Here is an 8,395-nt window from a genome sequence, read left to right as displayed (position 1 = left end):
GGGGGTTCAACTTGTTACTACTTGTTAAAGATGTGTTACTAACAAGTTATTAATTCAATAAAAGTAAATCTTCTTGAAGATTATTCTAAAAAATGCCCATATTTTGTTGCTTTGATTAGTTTCCACTCTGGCTGATACCTTTTCCACATTTGATCTGTTGACTTGCATTATGTTTCTTTCATTCATTGAGAAATGAGTAGAAGTGAAAGTGTTTATTTTAGTCAAGTGTTTGGTATTATTTAAGTCTTGCTTTTGTATTGTTTTTATTTTGGATTTTAAACCACGTTTCCAGACCCATTGCATTGTTACTTCCTCCAACTTCATTGGTGTCAAAGGTCACATGACATCACTTTGTGATGTGATACCGCTACCTGTGAGGTCTTTGATGGCTCGCCGGCCCACTGGGTGATTAAAAAGCTCATGATCTGGCCCCACATTCAAAAAGGCTGGACACCCCTGGTCTAGCTGCATCTTTGGCACTATTCTGCAGCGCACACAAATCATTGCCTATTTCTGCACTCTCTGTTTTGCTGCCATGTCTGGATCTCCTCAGACTTTGGAGCCTGAATCCTGCCAATTAGCAAGTCTTGAACAACATATACGGGTAGGGACAAAAATTACGCATAAACTGGTATAAGTGATTGGAAACCGGTTTAAATCTACAGCATAACAGAAGTTCAGTGCACATAAACCACTTTCAAAATAGCCAAAACTAGTTTAAGATAAACCTGGATGGATATATTATCAGATTAAATCAGTTTATTGAACTTCTGTCCCAGATCCCCTTCAGATTCAAGCGCTCTGCTTCAGCAGAGCAGGGAGGCATGCTCTAGCATCCCTTGGTTTCTGGCCTGGACTACTGCAGGCATGTGGCTGCATTTCTAGAATCAAAAGTGAATGTCTGTTCACTTGCTTCTCGGTTCAATCTACACGGGTTAAACAACCTGCGAAGACTGAATTGATTCAGCCTTGAGCTTTTTTGACTGCCTATACTTAGCCTATGAGGCTTAATCTGTAGGCAGAAGATGAAAGAAAAGTGGAACTCCTTTTTTTTTATTATATGTTTTCCATTTGAGCCCCTTGTATTATACTAGTCAATTTTAAAATAACTCTATCCAGCAACTTTTTCTCTGACTCTGTGGCTTTGTATGCTACGTTCTTCACTACCTTGTTTAGAAACTTCAAATATTTTTTCCTGCCTACCAGGTTTTGTCCCTTTTCCATATGGCAAACGATTTTTCCCTGAGTGTGTTGAATAGAGCTCACAACACAATTACTTATTCAGTAACTCCCCCCTCCCCCCCCCCCACTACATTCTTGCTGAAGGATTTTGAAGAAAACTTTGTGTCCATGTAAAACCCGCTCAGTTGACCATAAGGGGACATAGATATGACCCTCTGCAAGTCTGGGGCCTGAGTGTGTGTTACATTCTTGATAACCTGTTGTTAACAGCCTTCATGGCTACTGGAACTCCAAAGTTGAGCTACAGAGCAGTAGAACATGAACAATACGTGCCCCTGGAGGCTGGGGGGGGGCACAGTGGACGACCACCTGCAGGCAGCAATGGTGGGGGTGGGGGCGTGGTGATGGCAAACTGAAAGAGAGCAAATTTAGATTAGACATCAGGAAAAAATTCTTTACAGTGGGGGTTGCTAAAATATGGAATAGGCTTCCAAGGGAGGGTCGTGCTGTCCCCTTCCTTGGAGGTGTTTAAAAGGAGATTGGACAAACGCCTGGCAGGGGGGTTGGACTCGATGATCTGATAGGTCCCTTCCAACCCTAACAACTATGAAACTATGGCGAGTGGGGAGCTCCCGCAGACGACCGCGGCGGTGTTGGCAGCAGGTGGGGGGTGGGGGTGGTGAGCACTGACTGGTGGTAGGTGACCACCTGCAGATGCTGCCAGTGGTATTAGCGGCAAGGGGGGAGTGGTGAGCAGCAACTGCCTGCAAGCGTCCCCAGCAGCACTTCTTTCAGGGGGTGCACCACCAATCTGTCTATGCATCGCCAATGCAGTAGAACATGTGTTCTCTTCAGATGTGGGGGAGTAGATTCATTAGCTGACTCTTGAACACGTAGGTGCTGCTTTTATTTTATTGAAAAAAAAAATTGATTTGTGTGTATGTAATAGCATTCTTGCCTTCAAGTTATCAAAAACAGAGAGAGCTAGCTTGGAAAAGACACTGAGGTTTTTCAGTCTCTGCCCTTGCCAAAGCAGGATTTCTTCCTCCAAGTATGTTCTTGGCAAGTTTTAACAGAACATGTTTTAGCACCAGCAAACTTTCACCACTCACCTTGGGAGACTATTCCACAGTCCGCATGTCACTGTCCATTTTTCTTTGCTGTTCAGTCTAAGTCTCCCTTCCTTCAACTTTAACATACCCTTTGTTTGCACTTCCGTATTTTCCATTATAGTTTTTCTCTCTCCCTGATGGTTATTTCCTTTGAACCCTGATATGCTGTTTGTCATTTTATCCTTGGGCATTACTAAGTCAGTCAAGCTGTGAATATTTAATGCTTGTAATTTTCTTTCCGAAGGTATGGTTTTGACAGTCATTTATAGAAGGATAATTTATTACAGCCCAGATGGCATGAACCTTTTTAGTAGCCATATCTTACTGCAAATTCGTGTGCAAGTTACTGTTTCCTGCGTTACATTTTTGTGGAACTTGTGCAATTTATTTTTATCTGTCTAGATTCTTATCTCCCTGAATTTGGCTTTTTATGTTTCTGAAAGGCAGCATTTAAAAAAAAAAAAAAAAAAATTGGATGAAATTTACCAGATTTTTTGGCTTTCACTTTGATCCCAACAGGTTGTGATGGGCCGGGGTGAGAGTTGTGATGTTGGATTAAGCAACATTTTACCTGCCGTTTGGTGCTGTAGGAGTGTACTGCCAGTTTTCTTTCACCTTCTCACCTCTGGCTTCCTAACTTTATGTGCAAGCACCCAGGTTTAGAGGAAGGCCATTTGCAAAGCTTCCTCTGGCATCTCCCAACTTAATTCTGTGCACTGTTGATTATCACGGGAAACAGACGTAGCAGCATGCAGCAGAAGTATCGGGAACTAACTGTATCAGGAATAGTTGAAACTTGTTTGCAGCCTGCATTTCCTGCCTCTCTACTTGTCCCTTTTGATGCTCTGTATTCCTAATATTCACTGGTTGTCCTTCATCCTGCATCATTTTATGATGAAGTTTCTGTGAGCTGCTATTAATGCAAGTCATCTCATTTTGTGCTGATTAATAACTTAGATTTTTTTTTTATTTTAGTGTCAAAAGTTTATATGGATTAGTTGCACAGTTTCAAGAGCTTTGGTGAAAATCTGCATAAAGGCTCCTTTCCAGTGTAAGTAATTTCAGTTCTCTGATTCTTTCTTCATTATTGACATCTTTGATCACTGCAATCTTTGTTGCCTTCATAGCTTAAAACCTTTCTTATATGCTTCCAAAACAAAGGAAAGATTCACTCTATCCAGTTCATGAAAGAGACTGTAAATTAATGTTTGCTTTAGTACTAATGCCCATTCCTTTGAATAACTTTGGCACATCCTTTTGTTTGTTGTTTTTGGAGGGTCAGATCCCTTGTAACTTACTCAAGCAAAACTTCCACCCACATTGGTAGAGGTTTTCCTTATTTTAAGAGTGTAGGATGGGGACCAGGATGTCATGTGACTTACTGCTAAGCTGTATATTTTGCAGCAGACTTCTACATGCATGTTTCCAAAGACTAAATCTAAAAGCCCACGAGCTCTTCTATTCTGGTAGAAACCCAGATGGAAAAAAATAATTAGACAATAGAATATCTATCTTCTATTTGTAATTGCATGCAAAAATGTAGATTTTACAGGTATTTGAACTGGACCACTTTTTGGCTAGACCCCGAATAACTGAGTTTCAGAGTTTGCAGTCTGGCTTTGAGAACCATTAACCTTTATCTGAATCATTTCATGTACTTGCTTGACATGTAATAACATGGAAAGACTCTGTGTTTCTAAATCTAAACTGGCCCTTTAGAAATCTCTCTAGAGAACCTTTCACTCCTGCATCATGGGCATTTCCACACAAATTTTGAGGAGGTTGCCACGTCTATCCTTCCAACAAATGTTATTGTTGCTGCATATTTTGTGCAAGCATTTGCTGGCTTGCTGGCCGGAGCTGCAGGCTGGTATATATAGCCCCTCTAGTACATATCCTGTGTAACCCTTCTGCTGGGACCTGGTAGCAAAACAAGGGCTAAGTCCAAATTTGGGGAGTTTTGGCTTGAACCCCTCACCCAGAAACCTGGAACAATTTCATCTTTTACTGAGGGTCCTAAAAGAGCATCTTTCCCGCTTGCAAGCAGTGCAGATACCAACAGTATATATAAGTTTATTAATAGGAAAGAAAATAACTAGACTGTATCAAACAGAACAACTATGGAAAGCCCCAACTATTAAATACCCCCAAAATACGAAATAACTCCCCAGACAAATAACATCCCAAACAACAGAAGAAAATCTGCAAATAACAAACAGCTCCAAAGAACAAGCCCCTTGGGTCTTCTGGTGCACCTCTCTCCTTGAGAACTTTTTCCACCTGGGAGGTTACCACCTCACCCAGCAAAAAGGAGTAGAAGAGCTGCTCCTTAGTTCACTGGGGAAGATCATCCCAACCCGCCAGCCTGTGCTTGAGATTGCCGCTGCTGGGACTGGTGCTGAAGTGTGCTGCAGCAAGCCCAGAGGTGTGCTGCCTCATGCTGCTGCTCTGGGGAGCACTGCAACATTCTGCCTGCCACCTTTTGGAGTCACTGCTCTGCTGCTGCTTGCCATCAGGTTCATCTTGCTGTTCTCTCAGCACTGCTGGGGGCAGCTGAGGTGTGCTGCCTGCTGCTCATGGTCACTGCTGGTGATATTTACTTTTGGGTTCATGCTTTCTGTTTCTCACCAGTGAGGGCCTACCAGCCTCTGTGAGGATGCTAACAAAGGGGCATGCCATTCTGGAGTCCCATTGGGCTCTCCAGTCATAGGTCTGAAGGTTTTTTCCTTGGCCCCCCTCCCAGTTGTCATGCAGCTGTTCCAGAACTGTCTCACCCTGCATATCAAATGAGAGCATGCAAATCCAGTGGAGCAGAGCCCTAGTATATGATCAAAAACATCTTTTTTATTTATGCAAATTTAAGCAGTCACAACTGTTGGACCACATGGTCTTTCAAGGGTGCTGATTTTTGAGCCAGTCTCCCACTTCTAGTGATAGCACAAACTGGAGGAACAAATAGAGGACTGGCTTCCAACCTGTTATTGCTTTTTCCTTTGTTCCCCTGGGTGATGTGTTGTAGGTACTCTGTACTGTTCATACTCCTCATTTCTCTTGACTTTCCGTCTTCAGGCTGGCTAATGGTTGAAGCTTTTCTTGTCCTTCTGTCTTGTCTGTGGCCATGTATGGCTGGATGTGCAGGCTCTTGGCTGCCACTTTGCACCCATGTTTGTTTTTAGTCCACTTCTTTAGCTACCTCATGACCTTGTTGCAGGCTGGATTTCTTATTTTTGTATTTTGCCATTGCTTTGCATGGCTGCTCAATGGTTGATTCCCCTCTCCACATGAAGTCTCCAACTCCTTTTTTTGTGGACTGCCTGTGCGCGGCTTGGTTTTCTCTTTTCTGCCCCAGTTGTCATTTCTCCAGCAGACTGCCCTGCATGATAGGAAGCAGTGCCTTTGTATTTTTTTTTTTTCCTTACGCAATAATTGCTATGCCAGGCTGCTTTCTAGTTTTGGGGAGGATTGTTGACACCCCAGGGGGATTTGGGGAACCACAAAATGTTCAAAGAGCCAGTGGCACCAAAATTAAATACTCACAAACATAAATGTAGATAAAGTTTAACAGCAAATCTTAATAATGAAATGCAGATGAAATATAAATGACCAAACAGCATAATTAAGGTATATCAAGCAAGTGATCAAAATTTGTATAAATCTAAAAAAAATACCAATCTTGTTAATATTTGAGAGAATTTAAAATTACTTTTCCAAGTCCTAAAGGCTTAAGCCTCTAACAGGTGGCCAGCTGGTTAGAGAAAAGGACTTTTCACCTAGGTTTCAGATTAAGTTTTTTAAAAGAGTGCTAAGCTTGGTTTATCTGCAGATAGGCTATTTTTTAGCAAGAATCATAGTCCAAGGCTGAAGAGCAAAAAGTCTGAGATGAACCTAGATTTTGCACTAAATAAGGCTGCTTTTTTAATGTTCCGAATAGGTTCTGCTCTAAATAATAATCATATGCCTATTTTTATTCCCCATTTAAGCCATCTGTCTTAAACTAGATCGAACTGGCATAAAACCACGAAATCTACTCTAAGCAACCTTTAGTCTACTTCTGTTAACCTGTCTTGCCTACTCTGACATTCTTTTGCTTGCTTATTACCCAATCTTTGGTCAAACAAATGCTATTCTATGTTGCTATTAAGCAGTTTAGGGCCTACTATAGTCTATAGCAGGTGTGTTCAAACCCTGGTCCATTGGTCAGATCCAGCCCATGAAGCTGTGTCATCTGGCCTGCAGGGCTTCCCATTGGTCTAAATTTGGCTGTGGGGGAACAGTGGTTGCTCCCCTAGCTGCCAAATGTCTGGACCTGTGGGAGAGCCTTGAAGGCAGATTGCATGGCCAGGTATGTGGGACAGTATGGCACGGGGCCCAATTCACGCAGTGCAGGATCCAGCCCATGGACCAGCCCCATGCCAGTCACCTGGCCCATGGAACTGAAAGGTTGAGTGCCACTGGTTTGTAGGATGAAGCATAGTGGTCCAAAATTGCCTTGCAGGGATCTCTTCCTCTCTGTTTTGACTTATCAGTTTCTTGGCTGTCTGTACTGTCAACACTTGCTTTCCTTGATGTCTCCTTCTCTGATCAGCATGTCATCGACTGTAGTCTCAATACCTGGGAGCCCCTCCAGTGCCTTGCAGATTCAAAAGCATTGCGAGTTTGCTGCCAATTCCACAGAGGCAAAATTCCAGCACATCTTGTAAAGAAGAGTCTCACTTCTGTACAGCCTTGATTATGTGCAACTAGAGCATGGTAGACTCATTTAAGAGTGGTAGTGTGGTCCTGCCCAGTCATGTGCACTGTTTCATTCATGTGCACTGTTCCATTCTTTTCTTACTGATGGCAAAGGGGGTGACAGGATATAGAAAGTATTTTTTTTTTATATTGGAATTTGGTGTTTTTTAAGGAAGGAAAGCTACTGTTTGTTCAACAAATGGTGCATTCTGTTTTTTCTTAACACAAAAATGTCTGTTGTGGACCAGGGCATAGAAATGCTTTGCTTTGTATTCTTTTCACCCAAAATGCTGACTGGGACTCTCCGATACAGAGACACCGAGAAAGTGCATAAATATTTAGTGCACTGCCCTGTTTATCTAGTAGGTAACCTGTCTACTGTATTTTTTTAGAACATTTTTTCTTTTCCTTTCCAGTTGTTTTTATTTAATTGACTTCTACTGTCCTGTAAGTCGCTTTACATTTAGAAATTTTAAATTCAACACTAAAGTTTTCACTAATGATTTCCTTTTTTCCCCACTTCTTTGATATTTTTTTTTTCTCTCTCTAAGACTGAGGGAGACTTTTGTGATTATTTAGACAAGCTTATTCTGTCAGCAGAAACCCAGTCGAGTGATATTGTTCTTCTCTTGAATGCATAAGCCAATAAGGTTTATGTGCTTGGAATAATCTTTCTGAGCTGGAAAAAGATTGTGCAGTCTGTTTTTAAAATGCCCCACTTTTTGAAAATCATTTCATTTCTATTAGAAATATGGTAGTCTGTGTAGAGCTCCTGAAATAATTTGAGGGAACAAAAATATTATTGCATCATCTAGTAATAATACTTGGCACTTTTATGTGGCTCTGAGCATCTTCAAAGATTAATAAGCTGTTACAAGAAAATTGGGTAGTCATTTCTAATAATAATTATTTGCCCTGCCTTACAGATGGGGAAACTGAGTGAGAAGAGGTTAAACGACTTCCCTGGGCTGTGAGGTGGGTTGGGAGGTAAGGAAAGTGGCATCATTGTCCAAATGAAATCGGGGTTTGACGGTTATGTGCTCTCAATTCTGTATTAGGACTGGGCCCTTTCTTAAGTTTCAGATATTCTTTCCTAAAGAAAAGCTTATTTTAAAGAAAGATCAGATTTCCCTTTTAAGATCTGTCACAATCTTGCTTCTGTTCACTTGCGTAGTAAAAAGTAGGGGTGCACCGATTAGAGATTTTGGGGGCTAATAGCCGATTTTGAAGGAAGCATATTGGCTGATCTGATCTGATTACTGATGCAGCTGCCTCCGGCTCGTAAGTCTGTTATGGTGGATGGGGAGGGGGGAGGGAACAGGTGTGGGGGGCCAGATCAAGGCCCCTGCAGTTAGGGAGGAGTGTGGCAG

General features: G+C 41.9%; 1 protein-coding gene across 4 annotated transcripts in view; it reads left to right on the top strand.

Moving 5' to 3' along the window:
* Positions 1–8,395, top strand: part of PPFIBP1 (PPFIA binding protein 1) — a 183,965-nt gene that overhangs the window by 51,096 nt on the left and 124,474 nt on the right. For 2 of the 4 annotated variants that reach the window (XM_025194366.1, XM_025194368.1), the window contains exon 2: positions 3,270–3,345. The exons of 1 other annotated variant lie outside the window; for it this stretch is intronic. The gene's annotated coding sequence lies outside the window, so the exon portion shown is untranslated. Of the gene's footprint in view, positions 1–3,269; positions 3,346–7,951; positions 8,001–8,395 lie in introns of all 4 variants that reach the window. One more of the 4 variants, XM_025194367.1, reaches the window with a different exon arrangement.

This window comes from Alligator sinensis, unplaced genomic scaffold (genome assembly GCF_000455745.1).
Source record: "Alligator sinensis unplaced genomic scaffold, ASM45574v1 scaffold696_1, whole genome shotgun sequence".
In the NCBI taxonomy this organism is placed as follows: domain Eukaryota; kingdom Metazoa; phylum Chordata; order Crocodylia; family Alligatoridae; genus Alligator; species Alligator sinensis.
This window is presented reverse-complemented; position numbering and strand designations above follow the sequence as displayed.